Source organism: Mobula birostris, chromosome 11 (assembly GCF_030028105.1).
Source record: "Mobula birostris isolate sMobBir1 chromosome 11, sMobBir1.hap1, whole genome shotgun sequence".
In the NCBI taxonomy this organism is placed as follows: domain Eukaryota; kingdom Metazoa; phylum Chordata; class Chondrichthyes; order Myliobatiformes; family Myliobatidae; genus Mobula; species Mobula birostris.
This window is the reverse complement of record NC_092380.1, coordinates 88,537,929-88,563,013: the sequence shown is the minus strand read 5'-3', so window position 1 is coordinate 88,563,013 and position 25,085 is coordinate 88,537,929. Positions and strand designations below refer to the sequence as shown.

Genomic DNA, 25,085 nt, shown 5'->3' with positions numbered 1-25,085 from the left:
AAACGGTATAACTGTATAATATCTTTGAACAACTCCATGAAAATGCAACAGTCTTTCACGCATATTGTGTTTATCCTGCTTGTCTTAAGTTTGAAATAGCTTGCTATTATAACATTGTATTTAACTGATGAGTAACATTAACAAAATGCATGAGTAAATGATCAATTTTTCTTAATTATTAAATACCCTTGCAAGCAGCACAATGTTTAGAGCAACTAAAATACAGTACGCCTTAACTAAACCTAGTACAAATTATTTACAATTTTTGACTTACTTAACAAAGTACTTGCACCTACAATTCTTCACTAATTATAAACATATTTTGTTCAAACATACTAAATACTAAACAAGATATGTTTTTATTAAGTTAGAATAGTAAATTGGATTGAATGTCTTGTGGGTATTTTTTATAAACTTCAAGTAAAATTTATTGGATTAAAATTTTGCTCAAATATTATTTCTGTAGTCTTTTTAATTACCTATAATGTACAATATTGTCTGACTATGATTGTTTTATAATTTGAAGAACAGCAAATGCCACATAGACAATTGTAACTCATTTTGAAAAATCCATTAGAATTACAGTACACATATTTACCAAGGCTTGTACAAGTGTACATTTCTTGATTAAAATATAAAAAATAACAATATCGTAACAGAACAAATCACAGCTAGCCAACTACTCTGAAAACAAATATCCCAATTCTTTCCTTAAGTTTGCTACATTCACAAATAAAATATCAAGTATTCCTCACTTTATGTAAATATGTTCCACCATTTTGCTCCTTTGCTTGAGGAAATTTTTCTCTTGAATTTTACGTTAAATACCACAACAAATTCTGACCATCTTTTCATATTTCTGGAAAATAATATTGTAATGTGATCAAAATATGCTTAAACCCCCCTCCCCACCAACATTTGGCTTTCCATATGGTTCTACATGGTCAAAAGTATGTTTGAATGAAAGTTTTAAAAATTTGTTAATCTATTAAATTTATCAGGAAACAAAACATTTGAATTTTAATCTCATAAAGTAACAAAATCAGGGTTTGCATTTTTAACACAGATGCTTAAAGATACCACCCATCCAATAATTTGTTTACATTGTTATAATAAATGGTATTTTATACACTTCTTTTAAAAATGTTCTCTCTGTCATTTATTGTGTAATAATACGTTTTCCTTTTATATTTTCAATATAAAATAGTTTTGGTTTCAAATGAATCAATCAAATGCTTAATCCTCTCACTTTTAGTTCACCAACCCAGTAAACTATTACAATCAAAGACGTTTTTAGTATGTGTTACAGTGGAATATTTAGACAGAATTTTAACTTAATTCTGATCTTCAACATTTTAAGTTTCTAATGTCAAAATTATATAACTGTGGTTTGACTCAAATATTCAGTTGTTCTAAATGAATTTTCTTCAGGGTATTTAACCCAGAACAGCAATTTTGCACACATTCTAATGTGAACATTGCAATGAATATTTAGTAAAATAAGTATACATTCAATTTTTATTATAGTATGTCTTTCTTTGTTTTGAATATGGGAATATTTCTGTCTTGAGTTTCTGAAATCAATTGCCTTATGTAAGCTTTAACAAAAGAAACCCAAGAGTAAGATGGTCAAATCTAAACTGTACGTATATTTGAAAAAAAGACTGCTTCTGGCTGATCAGAAAATAAATAGTTTAATATAAGATTAATTTTGAGAAGCACAGTTCCTTACATTGTTAAACACAAGCTATATTATGTATGAAAGTATACAAATAAAATATCTTTATTTCTTAAGATAAAATTATTTATTTTGTTTGCAAATCAATAGAACACGTGAACAGTTGACATCTGAAGTATAAATGTTGGCTTTACTATTTATTAAATACAACCTTCTGACTAGTACCAGATATTTTTAGCCTTCTATTTAGTTAAAATGAATTACAAAACTGATAACAAAGTGCAGTAATTATAAAAGATCATTTTGTAACAAATAGTTCAAAGCTGTTCCATCTGGTTCTCTGATACCCATTAAAATATTGTTTGCCATTGACCTCACATGCTATCGTTCGCCTTTGCACTGTAGTCAGTCTTCTGATATCATTTTTAAATATTATTTTACTTGTTCTTACTTTTTAAATATATATTTTCAAGGAAAATGAACCAAGTTGTTTTAGACTGATTAATTATCTGGCTTACATGAGTAACAAGCATTTTAGGAATACACTTACAATATTTCATGATATATGGCTTAAAGATATTTTGCTGGGAGTTTATGATAATTTACATGTAAGGTCCTCCATGGCTCAAACAAAAAGAAATACCCCTACAGTACTCTGAAGGCCAAAATCTGACCAAAAACACATGAAAATAGTGCTGAATGAAAAAGGCAGGAGATCCAGCAATTCACTGATTAAAAAGGATAAATATAGCTTTTTCAGTGATGTCATGACCACTTACTACCCAAACAACACAAGGGCATACTTCACTGAAAGACAAGAATGAGAGTGAATTTATCCAGGACAAAGAAGCAATCAGTGCCTGCTGAAAGAAACCTTTCAAAGAATTTGTTGGACAGGACTTATTTCTTGACATGAGCACCTTTGTCTCCATGGCATATTTGGTAAAATATTGCTGATATCTCTGACCAAATGAAAACAACAAGACCTTGTGAACAGACCTTAGAAGCTGGCAGAAGTTGAACAAGTGGTAGAGATTAAGTTCAGTCACAAATGGGAAAATAGGTACACACCAGGAGACCTTAGGGGGTCACTAGAACAACCATCTTCAAGAAAGAAGACAAATCTAATTACAACACCGAGGAAGGTATCTCTGCTTCCTGCCATATGGAAGGCCATTGTTGGGATCTTCCTCAACACCTCCCTATAACTGAAGAGTTGCTTTTCAAATCACAGTATGGATTCATCCATTGAAGGCCACAGTGCACATGACCTTTATCCTGCATCAATTTCAAGAAAACGGGAACAGCTTCATCCATTGTTAATGGCCTCACAAGAGACTTTGACCCCAGCAGTCAGCTGGGCTTGTGGAACATCTCTACAAATCTGTGTGACAACAGAAACTTCTCTTCATCCTAGATTTACTTACTGATTGCATGCAAAATCACAGTCTTAACTAACGGCTTCACAGTAAAACCAACCTCAGTGTATGATTACCCCAATGCTTCTCTCAATCTTCCCTGCAGCAAGGTTGTAACTAACCTCCAATTAAGTTCCTACTGGAGGGAAACTAATCTGCATGAGAAATGGGAAACTGTCAACCCACTTGTCACCTCCACTCTAGAACCTCTGTCACCCCAACTTCAGTCATCAATCTGCAATATTCGGATGATGCTTACATGTGCACACTTTCAGAGAACAAGCTCAAAGTTGTCAGTAATTTATTCATTGAAGCATATATGAGAGGTCGGTCCTTACATTTAATTTCAGCTAAACAAAGACCCACAACCAACCTGCTTCCATTTTCACACCAAGCTCCAGACTAGAGGCTCACAATCGGATCCCGGAAAACTCAGATTGCTTCGCTTGGTTAAAGGCAGTCATTCAAAATGGAATTTGCCATCAATTTCAGTATCCCAGCACAGCTATTTGCTGCCAGAGAAAAGAGTGTTTGAAGGTGAAACCCTCAAAACCGCCACAAAGCTCATAATCTACTAGGCTGCCATGACCCTCGTCCTCCTTCAAACTTAGAGACAGGAACCTCCTATAGATAACACTGAAGAGATTTTGGCAGAGTTCTTCTCAACAGGATCATTCAGATTCACTAGCAGGATAACCAAGTCGATATTAACCAAGCCAACAACCCCAGCAGTGAGGCCATACTTATACTCAGTCAGCTCTCATTGCATGCCATACTATTTGCATGCTGAATATCAGACTTCCAAAAGGGCGGTTCTCAGACCCATCTTGGGTCAAAGAGAACCCACAGCTCATGGTCACTCAAAATGCAGGTGGAGCATTTGGTCAATTAAATGGAGCACTGGGTCAATTTTGTGGGAACTTATGGAAGCTTAACATAGGTGATGGAAACTGTGTACTATTTCAAAAAGTGCCCAGTGCCCCACCTGTGGTAGAGTTTGGAGACCTTACATTGACCTCATCAGCCATCTCAAAACCTACAAACAGACGAGGAAGATTGTCATTCTTGATCCCAAGGGGCTGCCTAAGAAAGAGAAAAACATGCTTGTGACACAGTTACCAATATTCAACCCACCAAGTTTCTTCCCAATTTTCACCTTTACTTCTTCAAGTAATCATAATTAATTGGAATATATTCCATTAGACTACAGCAATGGACCATTGTCCCATCCAAGTTGTCATTCTAAAAATTTACCCATGATAGGTCAATTGACAATATGGAAAGCTCAATTACATATTTATCCATCCACCCATTCTCAGTGCCGAAATTATTAATCTTCAGTTAGTATCAAAGAGCCATGATAGACAGCAAGACTAAAATGTGTCAATTTCCCTGACTCAAGAACACTGCAATACAGTATTTGTGTTTTCCAAATCAGTTAATTCAAAATTAGTTTTTTTGAAGTATAACCTAGGATCTCCCTGTTCTAAAAAAAGTGTATAAACAAACGATGTGATGATCTTCTGGTCAGAGTTAAGATAACACATTATTTTGTTTCTTTTTAACTAAATCCTTACGAATCTGATAGCATGCTACAATATTACTGCAAATAGCCTAATTCTGCTCCTACGTCTTATGGTCTTATGGTATTATACACAGACATTCTCACTTGTCTAAATGATATTGTTTTTAAAACCAAGTGAGGGAATAACGTTGACTTTATTGGAGCTGACACTTTCGGCACCGGCTTTAAAATGAACAAACTTTATCTGAAGAAATTATATACACACATTTTCTTTCGCAATATGTTAATACAAAATTATTTAATGTTAAAAATAACATTATGCCAACAGACATTTAATCTCGTCGTACGAAACAAATCATTATAAAAACCAAGGCACAGGATGTCGAAAGCACACGATTTATTGTATGTTTCAATTCATATTCAGGTGAGCATCACTTTAACGCCATTAAGTTGCTTTGTACCATTAGCTTCATTTCAAAATATCCCGGTTCACCGGTGAAATAAAGTCCTTTTCATTTGAAGAAGAAACTCTTCCTATGCTTGATCTCTCATTGCTTTCCTAAATGTATTATCTTTACTTATCTAAAAAAAATCAATTTATCATAGGCTGAGAGTGAAAAAAATCATTTACAGAATCAAAAAAGATATTTTATTTTTATGATACACCCTTCCGTGCCCTTTCTTTTATAATCCTTTATCGACGCCAATGTAAAATAAAACCAAGTGACGGCTGTTAGTTAAAAAAGTGATTGAATTGACTTTAAGAGGTTAAAATAAATAACAGTGCTGTCATAAACCACAACTTCCTCGCAGATTTATAAATCGTTAGATTAAGTTAAAGGTGTTAGATTTAAGAATCGAACGTATCTTAACGGCGTTTCTCAGCAGATGATAGACAAACGGATTTAAGTAGATAAACCCAGCTCAATTCTACGATTGTCTTCCATCCCTGAAAGTGTTTTCTATATATGAGCAAAAACAACGATAAAAGAACTCCTAATGAACTTATGAATTGTATTCTTTTTTAATTCTGTAGATCGTTGCCATTTCTAATTTTCTTACGAGATGTTTTAAGTGTTGGTACAATGCTATTTCAAATCTGTCAGCAGAAAAAAAATTTCGGAAAGGCATTTCTATGAAGAAATTAGAATGCAAGATAAAAAAGGGATGTGATTCTTGTCCTCCTAAGCAATCTACAGATATTGAATTCAATGGCACTTATCACCCTCATTATATACTGTAGGTTCTAGCTCAATCTCCTATATGAGGCTCAGAAAAATATTCAAAAATCTTTTTTGTTCCTCAGCATTTATGAATGAACAAAACGTCATCCAAATGGTTAAGTAGAACTACCTTCTGGTCCTTACCCTGAGAGCAACAATGAATTCCTATCAATTTTATTCCTATCAATTTATTCTACAAAATCATGTTAGTTGTAAATGTGTATTTTGGTTAAAGATGAAATGTGAAATGTACGTTTTGGGAAGGGGGGATTTCTGGCATAGTTTTCATAGCCTCTTTTAATCTTGCCCAACCCTGTATTTAACACACTTGTTATTTGTCTGCCATTGCTCCAAAGCAACCTTTATGCTAGTATTCAACTTTATCTAATCTTCTAGATAGAGTTATAGAATTTTATTTCTTTTTCACCTGGATAATTTAAGATTATGAGCAATCTATCATCCATTCCTATTATTTGCAGATACTTGATTAGCATTTAACATGCTAAGATATCCTAGCTGAATAATTGATGAATTTGTAAATTCGTTTATTATCACCACATGTACAGAAGTACAATGAAAAACTTGTCTTGCATATTGCCCTTACCAATCAATTCAGTACAACAGTGCAATGAGGTAGTAAAAGGTAAGACAATAGTATAATGCAGAATAAAGTGTTAAAAGTTACTGAGAAAATAGTGCAGTAGACAGTAAGGTGAAAGGTCATAACAAGGTGGACCGTGAGATCAAGAGTCTATCTTATCGTACTAGGGAACTACTTGATAGTCCTAAAACAGCAGGACAGAAGCTGTACCTGAGCCTGGTGGTGTGTGCTTTCGGGCTTCTGTATTTTCTGCCTGATATGAGGGGGGAGAAGAGGAAAATGCCAAGGTAGATGAAGTCTGATTATGCTGACTGCTTTACTGAGGCAGCGAGAAATGCAAACTGATTCCACAACCTCACTCTCAATGACTCTACAACTCATGTTCTCTGTATTATTTATTTACTTATTAATTATTATTATTTTTTTTCTCAGTTCAAGCTGGTCAACACTGAGATATGGGCATGGTCCAGTATGCTCATTTGTCAATTGCTAGGAACTTTCAGACTATTCTAGTGGTGTTTAGTACTGTGGCTTTCTGAAGATTTACATAGATATTACTGTGTACCCATAATTGTTTAATGCTATTGTGTAGCGACTTTGGGATGACTCCCGTTGCAGATATTACTATTGGGATAATGTATACCTTGTTCATGTTCGAAAGTCTTTCAATTTCCTCTTTTAATTCAGCATATTTCTGGTGTTTTGCATTTACTGATTTCAGTAAGTTATATGTGCTTGGAATGGCTATAGCTATTAAATAAGTTATTCTTGTTTGTTTACCCTGTATTATTATATCTAGATGGTTATTGTGAATTGTCCGATCTGTAATAATGGGTTGGTCATAATACAATTTGTGGGATTCTGACTCTAAAATTGGGTCAGGCTTGTATTTAAAGAAAGGTATGGTTTATTTGATGAGATTGAATTTTAAAGCAAGATCTTGCTTAATGATGTTTGCCACTTGATCATGCCCGTGTAAGTAATCAGATTGAGTTAAACTGCTGCAGGACCCTGTAATGTGTGGGATTGTTTCTGGTTTCTCTTGATAATTTCTACATTTATCATCTTGAATTTGTTAGTCTTTTACTATTAGTTTTATTAATTTTTTTCTCAGCTCAAGCTGGTAAAACCAGAGGTATGGGCATAGCCAAGCATGCACATTTCTCAATTGCTAGGAATTTTCGGACTATTCTGGTGATGTTTAGTACTGTGGCTTTCTGAATATTTACATAGATGTTGCTGTGTAGCCCTAATTGTTTAAAGCTATTGTATAGTACCTTTGGGATGACACCAGTTGTAGATATTACTATTGGGACAATGTATATCCTGTTCATGTTCCAAAGTCTTTCAATTTCCTTTTTTAATTCAGCATATTTCTGGTGTTTTTCATTTATTAATTTCTGTTAATATTATAATGATTATTATTATTATTATATTTGCACAGTTTGCCTTCCTTTGTATGTTGGTTACTTGTCAGTATTTGTGTGTAGTTTTTCATTGAATTTATTGTATTTCTTTGGTCTACTGTGAACACCAGCAGAAAAATAAGTCTCATGCTCATATATGGTGATAATAAAACAAAGGGTCCATGCAGGGGAGGCTGGTCTCCATGAAGTGCTGAGAAATGTTCACAATTCTCTGCTGTTGCTTGTGATCACAGGCACAGCAGTTGCCATACCAAACCATGAGGCAACCATATCAGATGTTTTCTATGGTGCATTGATAAAACTCGGTGAACTTCAAAGGGGACAATCCAATTTTTTTAGTCTCCTAGGGGAGTAGAGGCACTGGTAAGCTATCTTGGTTGTAGCATCAATGTGGTTGAACCAGGATAGGCTATGGTGAGGTTCATTCCTGGGAACTTTCAACTAGTTTATTTAATGCTGTAAAGAGCTGTTTCTTTTTTAAGGAACATCTGAAGTAAATACCTTTTCTAGCACATAAAGAAAATAAACAGTATTAATTATCTGTTCAGATAATAATTTGGGTTACCTACTTTGCCTAAAATATAAGTATGCAAAGCAGAACAATAGTTTTACTGGATCTCTAAAATATTATTTTTGCAAATTTGCGGATGACGCCAAGACTGGGTGTGTTGTGAGCAACGAGGAAGTCTAAGGAGCTTGCAGCAGGACCTGGAACAGCTGGAAAGATGGAATTTAATGCAGACAAGTGCAAGGTGTTGCACTTCAGTAGGACCAACCAGGACAGGGCTTACACAGTGAGCGGGAGGGCATTGAGGTGTGTGGCAGAACAGAGGGATCCGGGAATACAGATTTATAATTCATTGAAAGTGGCATCACAAGTGTAAGGAGAGCTTTTAGGACGTTGGCTTTCAGAAATCAAAGTATAGAATACAAGATTTAGGATGTTATGCTGAAGTTGTATAAGATTTTGTTAAAACCTAATTTGGAATATATGCAGTTTTGGTCACCTCCCCCAGTAAAGGTATCAATAAGATTGAAAGAGTGCAGAGAAAATTTAAAAGGATGTTGGCAGGACTTGAGGACCTGAGTTGTAGGGAAAGGTTGAATAAATTAGGACATTATTCCCTGGAGCAGGGATTCCAAACCTTTTTTCTGCCATGGACCCTTACCATTTACTGAGGGGGTCAGTGGACCCTGGGTTGGGAACCTCTGCCCTAGAGCATAGGCGAATGAGGAGGTTTGCAAGTGGTATACAAAATTATGACCGATGGCGGGGTGGTGATAAATCTCTACCAAAGGAGGTGTAAGGCTCTCTTTTGCTCCAGTAGCCTGCAGATATCCCCTGGGCAAAGTGTAGCACCAGCTTAGCATCCTGAGCAGGGTTACGTGATGCCATTGGGGCAGGTGGTGCATGTCACAAGTTCTGGTTATGGGACCACTGACGCCAAGCAGACAATCTCTGAAGAGTATTGATAATAGCTGGGGTCACCCACCTTGTAAGGACACTGGCAGAAGAAGGCAATGGCAAATGAATTCTGTAGAAAAGCTGGCCAAGAACAATCATGGTTATGGAAAGACCATAATCGCCTACATGATACAACACAGCAGATAACAAACGAACAATACAGAATTCTGAGGGGTATAGGTAGGGTAAATACAAGCAGGCTTTTTCCACTGAGGTTGGATGAGACTGGACTAGAGGTCATGGGTTAAGGGTGAAAGGTGAAATGTTTAAGGGGAACATCAGGGGGAACTTCTTCACTCAGAGAGTGGTGAGAGTGTGGAACGAACTGCTGGCAGAAGTGTTCAATTTCAACATTTAAGAGAAATTTGTATAGATGCAGGAATGAGAAGATATGGAGGGTTACGGTTCAGGTGCATGTCAAAGGGACTAGGCTGATTAATAGTTCAGCATGGACTAGATGGGCCAAAGGGTCTATTTCTGTGATGTATCTCTATGGCTGTACGTGTTAACTGCTCAGAATGAAAACTTATTCTCTATTATCATTGTTCTGACACATATCAAATAATCTTTTGATCTTTCTTAAAGTCAATCATAGTGGTTTCCATTATTGATCATTCAACTATGTATTTTTAAAAAAAGAATAAAACTTTGGTTCTGGAGATGTGGAGATTCCTCAAAATACACCTAACCTTTTTAAACTATGCAAGGTGGTTAGTTTACAGTATATCTATCATTGTTTCTTTCAGTTCAACCAAACATGTAAAAATAGCTAAAATAAAAAGTTGTTGTTCATTCTGTAAAATACCAGTTATTTATCACAGAAAATATTTTTGAAGTCATCTTACTACAGGTTTTAAAGTTATACATTCACTTATCCAAGATTAGCAACATGCTAGTTTTTGTAGGGCAATCAGAGTAACACATATGCACAAGAACTGTAACATGTATTTGTTCTTACCTGATTTTTTTCCAAGAAATGCTTTAATTTTCGTATTTTCACAATTATGGGGCCTTTTTCATTAACATCAGTCTTAACATACCAGACCAAATTTCTGAAGCAGGATAGATAGGAAAATAACTGCATGGAGATAAAAATACATGTATTAACTAATAGTAAAGGGGAACATATTTCCAACACAAAATTGGCTTCAGTACTTCAGAGCCAAACAAATTTACTTCCAAAACACCTACTCAGTTTTACGACGCTTAATTTCAAAATCTTCGCTTAAACTTCTCTCAGCTAAAATACATTGAGAATTGTAATTTTTGCCATGACATAGGAGAAAAGGAGATGCATTTATTATAGAATAACACACACAAAATGCTGGAGGAACTCAGCAGGTCAGGCAGCATCTATGGAAGTAAGTAATCAGTCAACATTTCGGGCTAAAACCCTCAGGCTCACAGGGCTTCGGGGTCTCAGGCTGAAAGGATGGCTGCTCATACATTACCATAGACGCAGCCTGACCTGCAGAGTTCCTCCAGCATTCTGTATTTGTTGCTCTGGATCTCCAACATCTGCAGCATCTCTTATGTTTATACTTGTATTATAGGCCCAGCTAATTTAATCACAAATTCCAAAGATAATTATTTCGGCAGCCTATCTATACAAGTGCATTGCTACAAATTGTCCATTGCCCACAATCGCTCATAATGTTAACTAAGAAGAAATAATTTTAATTAATACAATTACTTAATTGCCTTTTATATAGGTGTGTGTCCTGATGTCAAGTAACACCACATTAGCCACATTGATTTAGAAAGTAGAGTTTAACTGTAATTTTACCTTCATTGGCTATTATAGATACTACATTATAATCCTAAACAATTTGTGTTAGCCTGACTGCAACAGGGCATTAATGTGCATGATATTATTATCAAGTTTATTGTCTAATGAGTGCAAAATCCCTTAAATACCATGAAGTATTATAAAACATTATCTATAATGCTACTTCACCAAGTTTAGGCAGTTAAGGCATTATTTTCATTACATATTAAATTTCTCAAAATTCTGCCATTTCTCATTTCAACAAGTAAATCATAATAAAGCAGAAATAATACTATATTTGAAACTAATTAAACAAACCAAAATACTGGACACGAGAGATACTGCAGATGCTGGAAATCCGGAGTAACACACACAAAAATCTGAGGAACTCGGCAGATCAAGTAGCATCCATGGAAAGAAATAAAGTGTCAACAATTTAGGCCGAGAGCCTTCATCAGGACAAAGTCTGGTCCATATTATTTTACATATCATGTTAGATTTTTGTCATTTGTGAAATTGTAATTACCCCAGTACAACTTGCTCAAGTTTAAAATACAATGTTGTTAGCTATAATTAGCTTGCAGATATCCTAACTTTTTAAATATGTGTACACCAACTATGTGGGATAGGTTAAATAATAAAATGGATCATTACCAAGGTAGCCTGTGGTGCATGCAGAGATAATACTAGGTTATAAAGTTATTGCTTACAAGACTGTAACATGAATGAAACATGAAGAAAATCTCCCCATCGTAAATATACATATTATACATATAATATTTATTTCAGTGAAGAAGGATTATTTTATCACCGAAGAAGAGTCTCGGTCCGAAACGTCGACTGCTTATTAATTTCCATAAATGTTGCCTGACCTGCTGAGTTCCTCCAGCATTTTGTGTATGTTGCATTTTATTATTCTGGTAGATTGCAAGTTTGTTTTGTGATTACATATCTTTTAAAAATTGGATCACTATAGTTTATGTTCTGTATAAAATATTAGCTTGAATGCTAAGAATTTTCAAAATAGCTTTGTTGTGGGGATTTTAATAATTTCATTAATTTAAAAAGCTGGGATATTTAGACACCATAAAGTATGTTATTTTATAATAGTTAGAAAATTAAATTATATAGTGAGAACATATTTTGTGTGATAGAGAAAAGTTAACCCCATTATGGGTGCCATATTGTCCTAAAAACTAAGCCTAGACTCCAAACACTTTTAGATTATATGGTACAATCAGGTACATCAATATGCTGAAGGCTTGGTACGTATTTACTGTTCATACATATTTATTCCAAGAGTAACATTTGCCAGTGTTACTGAATATAATACTAACATTCTTTCTATTCAGAATTCCTTCTCCCTCTCTCCTAGCGTTTTTAAAAATTGCCTCAGGTCATTTGGTCAGCATCTTATTGCTGAAGTATAAGGCTCTAATTATGTGCAAGAAAATGGAGGTTAATTTTGGCATTGTTAGATTGTTTTTGTTGTATGAACGTTAAGAACTATGGTCTAAATTATGGTAAAAATCTAAAAGTAAATACATGAAGTTAATAACATATGCAATATTAATAGCTAGGTTAAAAACTACAGTTAGATGACAAACAATAGCATCCAAATTTTAAGAAAACCAGCTATCCAAGTAAAGAAAACTTTAAAATGGTGATGGCAGAGCAAGTGATGTGTTGTTGCAAAAGGATGTGGGAGATTGTGGATATTGGCAATATCTGCAGAATGCATCTGCAGTTTGAAGAAATTTTGCTCAGAACTGATGTGCTGGACTCCAAATACTGCGATATTATAAGGAAAGAATAAAGTTGTCGAGACACTTTGTTCCATGAGTGAGGCGCTGATTCTAAGGTTGAGTACTATGGATCTGGCCAGTAGTCACTACCAGATAGGGTAGGTTGACCTTAAGGTGTCCATGAATAGATAGATTCAGATGATAGTATTAGAGGAATTGCAGCCCCTGCACTTGTCCAGTTACTGATGGTGCTTCATAATTCCTTTGACCCAGGTTCATTCCTAAGCAATCTGTGTGGAGTTGACTACATGGATTTCATCCAGTGGTGGTCTCATTTCTTCTCATGTCACAAAGACTTGCTGGAAGGTGAATTGGTTATTTCAAACTACTCTTCATGTAGGTGGATGGACAGAAAAATATGAGTGGAGTGAATCAGTAAGAGAGAAATGACTATCGGAAAATACATGCTAAAATAGAAATGATGGGAATTCTCTGAGAACCAGTGGAGATGTGACGGGACTAATAACTTCCTATGTTGTAAGAAAATATAAGAATGGCTGAAAGCAAGCACTGGTAGGGGGAAGGATGAGCAAATTAACCATAGCACTATTAAACAGAAGGTCATCCAAGCAAGGAGGAATTTTGCAGGCATGGAGGTCAGTATAATTACTGGGCAAGATATTGCCTGCAGCTCTTGTCTGAGGGCAAGTTACGGGTGAGGGAGATGGGTATATGGAATTATAAATAAAAAGGGCTGCAGTATCATATTCAGAGAAATTGGCAAACATCTTTTCTGGAATAAGTATGCATAATAAATATGACAAGTAGTAAATATATATCTATTATTAGATACATGCCTGCAATAATAGTTTTGCTGATAGCTTGTATTTACATACAATTCCAACACTTAGTCATGAAGTCCTTCATACGTTATGAAATAAGCTTTAAGATGGGAGATCTTTTGTTCATTAATATACTGCTATGATATCTCTATTACTTCTTTTCTCACGTCTTCATAAATGCTGTGGAAGATACAAGTTTATAAAATCGATACATAAAGTAGGAGACATAAAAGGGGATAAAAGCCCTTTTCTTTCATATGTCTCTGCCTTTTCTACATTACTTAAATATTTCATTGAAATGGCTTTAACTTATTGTCTCAATTTAGTATCAAACGTCTCATATCAACAAAAAAAAATTACTTTTAAATAAACTGCAGTTCCTGCATACGTGTTTAGTATCAGTTAAAACTGACGAGGATACCCAACGAGGGCAGAATCTATATTAGTTAACTTTATTGTGGGGAAAGTCAAAACATCTTGGAAATAACGTTTTGAAATAAGAGCAAGTAATGCATTTAACCAGATTGAGCGGGCGCCTAGTGACCTTACAGAGGTTGACCTGTTAAAGTTATTGTAAATTAAAGTTTGTGTTTACATCTCAAGTATGGTAATCTATAAGACGTTATCCTCACTGTAAACTGCTTGAATTTGGAAACAACACACATACAAAATTTTACTTTCTTGCTTCAGTCCTGACTCATAATTCATTATTCCCTGTCCACATACGTAACTTCCTATCCCGATACTTAATAAAGATTTAAAACAGGGTTTCATGTCTCCTACAAGCAAGATTGTTAAACCACTGAACGATTCTCACTAAACGATTCTCAGCCATACAATCAATCCTAACTTTCAGCATTAAATAACATGCTATTCAGCAATAGATAAGGTTATTTTCCTTCTTGTACTTGTAATATACTGTTGTCCATAGTTAAGCCAAAAGGACATAATTGGTCACTAAGTCTGACAGACTTTCACTTTATTCAATTCCCTTATTCATCTTCCCAAGTACTTAAAATGAAACGCCCGACCAAAAAGTTTTCTGTACCATGTACTCGCGACGCACCTACATGAACCTAATAAGATGACATATTTTGCAAGATGCAAACCGTCTCCAATTATTGCTACAATTTAACAGCTGCCCTCAAAGACTTCGAGCTCGTGTAGTAGAAAGAGGCATTATTTCTGTCTTTGATTTATCTGAACCGTACCTAATTACCTATTTATTTTAGCAGTAAAACCGTATTAGGGGACGATATAACCCAGCAAAGTGAAGCTTTGTAATTATAAAGGAGTTTTAAAAAGAAATAGGGATGAAATACGACAGGGAGTGCACAGCACAGCCCTGCACATTGCTCGCGAATCCCTGTACAGTGGCACGCACTCCCTGGACCATTTATTGTAAAAGTTTAGAACTTTGCAGCATTTCTTTATTTATTTCTGGATTCCTCTTTTATCTTGATTAAGCAATAATCAAAACTGTAAACGCTGTCGGAGGTTGCTTTATCGCAACGATGCGAGTGTGGGCTTTACACAGCCATTTTGTCCGACTCTTTCACAAAGCTCGTCACCGGCAGTCTGTGAATGAACTGTTTATTGATGCTGCTGGAAAGAATTGATGTTCCTAGGGAAAAAAACTTTTATTTTGTTTAAACTCCGTCCTTATTTATTGTGACGGCTGGCTGGTACGGTGACCACCGGTTTGTCTGTGCCACCTTGGGGCTGACGGGGTGGAAAGAGAAAGTTCGGGGCAGGATGAAGGGCAGCCGGGAGACGATCATTTGTAGTTGATAAAAAGTTAGGGGAAAGCGATGGTCTGCTGGTGAAATGGGTAATAAACTGCTGTCGAGGTTGGGGCCGCTTTCCTGTGCGCCGCGCTGTTCGGAGTTGCCAGTGAACGCATCCTTTGGACATCCTCGATGAGAGCGTCTTCCGCAAATGCTTTTTGGGGTAAGGGCTTCCCGGCTACATAGTTACATACAGCAAGCCCAGACCGCAAAAAGATTCGAGAAAGACAAGTACGCAGGCGGGGGTTTCGGCTGCTTCAGCATAAGGAGGGGACGGCAAAAGATTACACGATGTGGAAAAGCGAAGATCTTGAGATTCGCGGCTCGCTGTCTTCAGATGGAGCCTTTCATTGGCGCTCAGCTCGGGTTCCCTCCTCGCCGAGGCTGGATCTACCCCATCTATCGCCATCCTGACATGATCCAGGCTTTCCCTCATCTCCTCCGAGGCATTGCCTCACCCATACAGCCTATTCATTTATAGAGCAGGCTACTGAGGTTCTTAACATAACATACACATACAAACACCCACACGCACAGAAATAGAAAGCGAGGGAAGGAGTCGGAGCGAGGGACCGCTGTAGATATATATATGTATGGAAAGAAGGCGAGAGAGATGCTGGAGAAATTGACTTCAATCCTAGCGAGGATCACGATCTTTTCCAAGTGGAATCTATACTGCAGACTGGTGGCGCTGCGTAAAAGAGGGTACTTGCGCCCTGACCAGTAAATAAATAGAGACTGGCGCGCAAGCTCATTGGTGTCCACTGAATCGTCATCATCCAATCCCGAAAGAGCTCATTTCAGAGCCCCCCTTTCAAAAAAAAAATACACTCCCAATTAAACAGGTCGCCACAACTGACTTACAGCTCCAGCCATTGGTGAGTCCATTCAGACCCGAGGATCACCTTCTTCGCACGAGGTCTGGTCACCCAACACCAGCGCTGGTCGTGAACTTTGTCAAGAGGTGACCAAGAACAGGTTTTGTGATGTCACTGTTTGTATACAGGAGCTCTCGCGACTCACAGTCAACGTTCGCCAAGCACCCAGGAGAAAGCCCCAAGTCCCAAACAATGTCTGGCTCCACACTTGGAACTGCGGGGTTGTAGGACAAATAAGGTGGGCCTCGGAGAACGCCAGAAGAGTCGTTGAAGTTTTAGTAATAATTGGTAACTCTATTGCTGCATGGCGCTCGACTTGATTATATGAGAATCCACGCTAATTTAAATGTAAAGAAGGCTTAGCTTTGAAGGGCTTTACTTCTTTTACAAATGAAGAATGCTTTTTAAACACCACCTGCATCAGGACGACATATTCCTGTCAAGGCTGACCGAATAATATTATAGTTCACTTTGATATGCCCCACAGCTCTCATATATCATACTTAATAGAAAATAAGGATAACTCCCGAGGTCACCATACTGTGATGACTATGATGATAACAGGTGACTATGATGTGCCAATACATAATGCATGCACCCAAAATAAGATCACAAGAACAAATATTTTGAAAAGTCTTGATTCGACTTGCCTTTTGTTCCTCGTTCTGTCTTGGATTTAGCACATTAAGGTGTCGGTAGAAACTGTAAACTAAAATTCCTTTCACCCACGGAAAGTACTGTATATAAGTTATTATACTGTGTGGGAGGGTCACGATCTCGGTAATTATGTATTCTAGGACCAACCTTCTACTATGGAAGATAATAAAAGCAGCCCGAACGGATCGCCCCGATACGCAGCAGTCTTGTTTTCCGAAGTTCTGATTGGGAGTCTTTCATTTAGGGAATGTATCAAGTAAGTCACGATTTTCCCCAGTTCCGAGTGAACTGTGACTGGAGCCATGACGCATCCACGCAGATTACTCACTTAGCAGTCACGACTTTGAAACCATGCTGTTCCACCATCGGAGTGGAGAATTCACACCGGCACTCTGAATTATTGAATATACTAATAATCTTAGCCGATGTTCTGAATTACGCCAAGAAGCAACCAAGCCCTGGAAAGGTACCACGACACTGAGGAGATGATGATGCCAGTTACTGCAGTTGTTTATTTAATTCTATTTGGCAAACTATTAAATACGGCTGTGCAGCACCCAGAAAACCACAGTAACAGAACGTGCACAGCCACCGATTGTCGAACATTGGCGCTGGGTTAACATACGTTGCACAACGGTGCCATGCAAACGCGGCGGGTCTGTTACAAAAGGTGGGTGTCCGTGCAGATTAGTCAGCATGTGTTTATTTGCGGAATGTGTTGCCGTCTGTATAGGTACGTTCGTGTTACCTTGTGTATTTCTGGATGACGACTAGCATATATGCTTCATTAATATTTGCTTCTGTATCTTTTTCACTATCCTCCTATCTAAATTAGCTCTCACTCTATCTATATGTGCACGATGACCACAAACCTGTCACGAAAATGACCATAAATGTAAACATGTTGTTATACATCTTGGTTTGAGTTCACTGCTAGGGAGAATACACACCCTTGCATATATCAATGGATTGCAGCCTGTTTGCTTGAAGATTGCGTTGACGATCCATCTGGCTTAAAATTAACGCAGTTTAAATTATTATTATGCATTTTGAACCAAATCAATTTACACATGTGTCATATTGTCCTCTACACATCTTCATAATGCGGTGGTGGTGACAGGAGAGCTTGCCGACTTGTTAGCAAAGTGAATGAAGTCCGGCTGAAAGGAAGAGCGATTTTAATTTGTGTTGTTTCCACTGCCCACCCAATATGTGGTTTAATATAGATTAATAATGCATTGCATCCTTCTTCGAAGTACCACCATCCAGTGCACTGGGTCAAATGAGTGTCAGCGGAGGCAGCACTACGGCATATAGACCGGTCCCTACAGCTTTCCCACAACAACGTCGCTGAAACAGTAATTCCACCCACTTCGTTTAGCACTATATGACTAAGAACAACAAAGTGAGAGGGGAAGAATGATGCACAGTGGTAAGAGCAGTAACGGGCCAAAAATAAAGGATGACGTGAGAATAGGGAGCTAAATAAAGCATCCTATAGCCTCCTCTTCTACAAATCACCATCCGGTACAGAGTTCAAACGTATAGGCGGGAAGAAAAGATGAAAGTACACAGGTAGCAATGTGCATCGCGTTGATCCAGATTCGGAATGGGAAATCCAGGAAGCCAGTTCTTGATTGTGCCTCAGTCATCAGTTTGTTCACGTTTGGAAGTAAGTTTTGCAACAGTTACAATTTCACCGTTGTGAAATAATACCACACATACACACACACACACACACAAACCCTACCAACACCACTAGTTATCAAGTATTATTTGTGATTTCAGGTCAGGATAATGCTACATTAGATCATTAATGGGGTAAAAAGTGCATTGAGAGTTAATATTAGCTGCCTGGGAGCTATGTATGCGGAGCCCAGAAATGCGTGCTAATTCGGTCACGTTAAACCTTTCATAACAAAATTGTACAAGAGGTCTTCTTGCTACTCTTACTGCTCCCTAGATCCACCCTGCTCAGAATCTGTTTGCTACTAGGAGTAATAACAAACTGTTACGTTTATTGTAGCTTGTCTTTGGAACATATCTGGTCTGTTCAGTTTAACTGCTGAAAATCAAGGGGACTCAACAGCGCCGACAGAGAACGAGATCCGACCGCTACTGATTCACAAATCTAACGTTGGGTGATTCTCCGTGTACCTGCAGCCCACCATCCAGAATGTGTATACACTGAAAGACATGCATGCAGCCTACTTCTAGAGGTGCTTATAAACAGCCTTTTTCCTGAGGTAAAGAAATCAATCCCCTTCTTTAAAAAAAAATGCAGAATAAAGCTTGAAATAATTGTGCATGCAACTCTTACCGATCGTCGCTTAGTGTTGATCTGTTCTGGAAAAAAGTGTTCCAATAATTAATTTCTTGATTGAGTTGCATATATAGCAGCTGCATTCAGGTTCTCCTCCACCCGCGCTCTCTTTTTATACAAGTGAATCCCTCCGTCTATTTCTGGAGTGCGATCAAACCCTGCTGCTATTTTTAGCATGTGGTCTCAAAAAAAAACTACTCACAAAGGCATTTTGCTGGAACGTGACGTACAAACCATTAAGTGAACATTGAGAATTTTTTTCCCTCTACCATCTCTGCACCACTTACATCTGACCGGCTTTAGTTACATCATTGCAGAGATTTTTAAACCCCAACGCCTTTTTAGATTCTCCCTCTTACCGCACATCTCCCGAGCTGTGCTCCTCTGTACTCACCAGATCTTTACTTCTGTGCGAGTAGTTTTAAAATATATTTATCAGCCTGTTTGCAACATGCTCGTGTTATTTATGTGGAACCTCACACTTCAGTGCAAACGCACTGCAATGCAAGTTCCTTGAAAGTACTTGTGGAAAACAAAAAAATACACCCGGGCTTTATAACACGCTGGCCAATATTGAGCGTGTTTTAAACATTTTTTTTTATTGCAACTGACTATCGGGATATAGGGATGACAGAATTACCCCTTAAGCGTCTATTTACAGACAGAAATTTCAAGAAATAGGTAGTAATTAAAGCTGCTGTCTGCAGCCTGTGTAGAGACTGAGTTTTTTTCCTCTCTTTTGGCCGCGTCAGTCTTCTTCCATTGACGTCACGTTCATAGTCTCTTCAGAGGGTCGAGATGATCAGAAAAGACGGTTCTTTTGGAGAATATAGATTCCCAGTGTTAAAACATTTGCGTTATGCTCAGTAAGACAAAATGGTCACAGCAGCTTCGCATGGATGTAAACATGGGTGCGCTTTGATTTGTGTCACCAGAGGGAATGGTTTAACTTGCCAATCTTTTCTCGGGAAGGGCTACCTGTCCCTGTACCATTCTAGCAGTAGCACCTTTCCTCCTGTATTTGGCTATCGAATTGGAGATAGATATTGATAAAGTGAGGATTAATTCTCTCTATTTGTCAGGCAAACAGCCCCGTCTCCTGCAGTGACGCAAATCACAGAAGCTGTGGATCTGTCTTCCTATTTTCAGCGCCCACGCACTCCGCTTGGTCTCCCACGGAATCAGCTTACAGAGCTTTCCATGGAGAAGACCCCGAATTAAAATTGCATTGTAATTAAAATAACCCCTCTAGAATGTCCAGTCGACGTAGCTGGTGAAATAAACAGAGGAGTACACTAGTCTTCACTATCAGAAAGGCGACATAAATCTGACAAACTAGTGTTCTTATTCGCGTCAGCCACATGCTGCAATGGGGAGTTTATGGGTTCAGATTCATTCTTGTATGTTTTTTAAAGGAATGAAAGAAAAGCTTTATCGCGTAAAGTTACCTTCAAGCCCTTTCCTTTATCGTAACCGAAGAAGCAATTGCAAGCCATGGATATAAAACATAATTGTTTTCTAAAATTGAACACATTCCCTCCAATATGATAACAGGCAGGCCAACAACTATATTTACTTTCTCAATAATAACGATAAGCATATTATTGAGTCCACCTTCAGTGTACTTGAATGATATATAGACGTCAATAAACGGTCCAGATGAACTTGATCAAATACTAAGACTAACGTTCAGTCCTTGTTCTAAACAAGACACGCTGCACAGAACGGACATATACTACATGGCCCCGACGTGTGAATTTAAAAAAAAACCCAGGTAATGTATTTCTGATGTTTCATTCCCCCCCACAAAATGGTTCAGAAGCACGCTAAAAGAAAATGGCAAGAACACAAAATACCTTTAATGAGTAAGTGATCACTTACATTCACATTAGTGCCGAAGAAACTGCAAAATCATATTTTGAAACATTAAATAAAGTTCCTCGCAAAGGCAACCATTCAGACATTGCTGTGCGAATAATAAAGGCAGTTAAATTGTCCTTGGGAAAACAAAAGCAATAATAACCAGAAGCGTGTATATTAAGATTTATTATGTTGCGAGTCTGCATAGTTTAGAAAGCCTTCAGAACACAGGTGCAGAAAACATGTACAGCAGGTTTCCTTTTATAATGTGTGGCAAATCCAATGTGCTTTCTCTGTTTAGACTGACAGTCGCTACTTTATTGATATTCACCCTTAAAGATTTCATTTTGCCGGAACGTGTATTTTCCTCTTTGATTCTGCATTATAATTTCTAACATTGCAGTGCACAGAATACAGTACACAGCCACGAGTGGAGGTGATTTAATACTTATGTAAAGAATAGTTTACTGCACATTGCGGCGCAAGAAGTCAGAAGCCCACCACACTCACATAATTTTACTTTAGGATAAAAGGCTCTAATGTTTTCTAGAATATGTTTGCCTATTATATGATGGCCATCTTAACTATTATGATGCACTTATTAAAACCCTGACACCAATAAAGGGCTGCAACTCAGAGATAGTTATGAGTACTCACCAATGTTATTTTATTGCGAGTGACATGACAACGTGATCCACTACGAAATATTAGATCTTTGAAAATTTCCAAATACCGTAGATTAACTATTTTGGGTAGTTTACTGACATATTGAAAATGCTAAAGGTAAAATTTGGTAGGTCGACGATGCATGGTAATGCTTCACACAACCGTGGTAGCTGATCGTGGTGCTGAAGTTATGAACTTCTGTAGGAAATTCGCCAAGACACAACAACAGCACAGGTCTCAAATTGTCAAGCTACTAAGGATCATCATACATATAGTTCTGAATAGCCTTTTGCAACCAACACAGGATAGAAATGTGTCTGACCATCAGTATCAAGAAGCACCGAAGATATTTAGCACATTTTGCTCATGCCGTATGGTACTGGCAAGATGTGCTAATTGTGATAAACCAAATATTTCCATCTTTGCTCTTTCCCCTTACCCAGCCATTCCCCCCGCCCCAAGTATGTAGTCAGTCCTCCTTTGAACATTGTGACTGAACCTTTGTCTTAACCCTTTCGGTTACTGTATTTCAGAACATTAATAAGGATTGAGATCTCTCCTCATCTCTCTTCTGTCACATTTGCCAATGATCTAAAACCTCTCGTTACTGCACTCTCCACCCTTAACACAGAAGCCAAGTCCTTCTCATTTATTCTATCAAGACTCCATGTCATATGGAGCACAATAATAAAATATCTCAAAATGCTGGAGGAACTCAGCAGGCCAAGCAGCTTCTATGGAAAAAGAGTGCAGTTGATGTTTCAGGATGAAATGTCGAGGGTACTCTTTCCCATAGGTGCAACCCGGCCTACTGAGTTCCTCCAGCATTTTGTGCGTGTTGCTTGGATTTCCAGCATCTGCAGATTTTCTTTTGTTTATAAAATATCTCGCCAGCGAAGGTGGGCTTGTTTTCAAATGAGAACAATCCCTTCACCTCTTTCTCCAAATAAACAATTTCTCATTTCTGGAAAATTTACAGTTAATCTCTTCTGAAGTATTTGACTTTTCTTAGAATATAGTCTCTAGGATTGGACACAATGTGAGGCCTAACTCTTGATTTATACAATGTTATTCGGATTTCCTTTTTTTTCTAAACTACATGCTTCTATTTACATTTAATTTCTTAACAAGATAGATAACTGGCAGAAGAATCAAGGAAGACATGAGATGTTTTTGCACCAAGGCAGTAAGGGTTTGAAAGTCACCTTCTGAAAGTGCAGCAGATGCAGAGGATGTGGCTCTCATTTAAACAGCATTTAGACATGTACTTGAAGAATTAAGATCTACAAGACTATGAAAACAGTGCTAAGAGTTGTGGTTAGGATGAGGATTATTTTTTCAACTGACAAAAACACATTGGCAACTGTCAATATTGTAAAATTTCTTCAGCTCTTTCCCACCAGTGAGGACATCTTCAAAAGTCGATGCCTCAAAAAGGTGTCATTCATTGTTAAAGATCCCCACCATCTAGGACATGCCAACTTCTCAGTACTACCATCAGAGAAGAGGTACAGGAGCCTGAAAACATACACTCGATATTTTAGGACCAGCTTCTTCCCCTATGCCTCCAGATTTCGGAATGGACAATGAACCCATGAACATTACCTCACCTCACCTACTTTTGCTCTCGTTCTGCACAACTTGTAATATCTTTATATATCATGATAATTTATAGTATATATTATGTATTGCATTCTACTGCTGCCACAAAAGAACAAATTTCATGACATACATCAGTGATAATAAACCTAATTTTGATTCTATGATTCAGTCCTTCACCTGCACTGCCAATGTGGCTCAAGTGTCTACTCTCCTGTACCTTTATAAAAGGGACTATTCATCTTATATTATTTTTCATGTTTTTTCCTCTTGTGAAATTAATATTGGTATTTTTAAAAAGTCTTCATAATGTTATTAAAATCAGATTATTACGAGAGATTTGTTTACAATGCAAGACCTATCTCAATGTTAATTCTACTTTTGATTCTGAGATGAGATTCCGGACTCATTAAGTCTCCAAATTTCTACCCGGTAACATTGTCCATCTTACATTACACATATAAAGTGCTGGAGGACTCAACAGGTCGGGCAGCATGTATGGAAAGGAATAAATCAACACTCCAGGCTGAGACCTGACCCATGGAATTCTTCCAGCATTTTGTATGCATTACTGTGGATTTCTACCATTTCTTATTTAATGTCCATCTTACTTCAGCTTTTACTCACATTAGATGTGCACTAACACTCTTGTTAGGCCTTGAACTAATAATCTTCTGGGTGGCCTTCTTCCAACCCTTCACAAGCTTGTGTTCATCTTAAAAGTTATGGCTTCACCTATCACCACTCTGTTTGTTGTCCTTCGCAGGTTCCCAGCCCAATAATGCATCTGTTGTACAATCCTCATCTTTTTATTTCAATCCCTCCGTAACCAAATTTACGTCACAGTAATATCCATCCTTAAAAAAAAACAAGGTCATTCTGCTCTAGCAATTCTGACATCTTATCTGTGTCTTTTTAAAGCACATTTTAGTGGTGTATTTCACTATTAATGCACTATGCTTGGAATTTTTTCCCTAATATATTCCATCATTTAACTCTTTTAATGGGATTTTCTAAACCTATTTCTCTGACAAAACTTTTGATCATCTGTTTTGATAACTCCTCTTCCAACCTGACATAAATTTTGTTGATATTACTCTTATTGAAAGATTTGGAAAGGTTAGCAATGTTAAAGGCGCAATATAAATGCACCTTATTATTATTTGCATGGTATTGGATTTTTTTTTTGTTTGAGCGCACAGTAGTGTAAACAACTGTGCATAGTCTGCTAGAAGACAGCAATATAGCTGTTAGTTTACCTTACTATCTCCAGTAAGTTTATTTGCCCTTTTGATGAAAGCAACATCCTTTTAAAATCTAAATAATATCATGGCTATTTCTCTTGTAGTTAGTATGGATTTCTTAAATCCTTAAGTCATAGGCATCCTTACATTGTAAAGCAAATCTGTCGAGGTCTTCTTGTGTAGATCTATCTCTAGACTGAAAAAAGAACAGACACATATTATGAACAGAGCATGATTTCAAACATTATAGAGAAATTGTTGGGGAGAGTGTAAACTGCCTATAACACACACTAAGTGCTATTCAGCATGAAGCATCATTTTCTGATCTAATATTTCCTTGTGATTTACAAGCATTTTGAGAGTTGAGTGGCACAAGGAA

General features: G+C 37.3%; 1 long non-coding RNA gene across 1 annotated transcript; it reads right to left on the bottom strand.

Moving 5' to 3' along the window:
- Positions 1 to 1,811: 1,811 nt before the first annotated feature.
- On the bottom strand, positions 1,812 to 19,405 carry LOC140205548 (uncharacterized). Its single transcript, XR_011887872.1, has 3 exons — positions 19,335 to 19,405; positions 10,296 to 10,415; positions 1,812 to 4,179 (listed from the first exon to the last, which is right to left on the bottom strand). It is a non-coding gene; the product is annotated as an uncharacterized lncRNA (long non-coding RNA).
- Between the last annotated feature and the right edge of the window lie 5,680 nt (positions 19,406 to 25,085).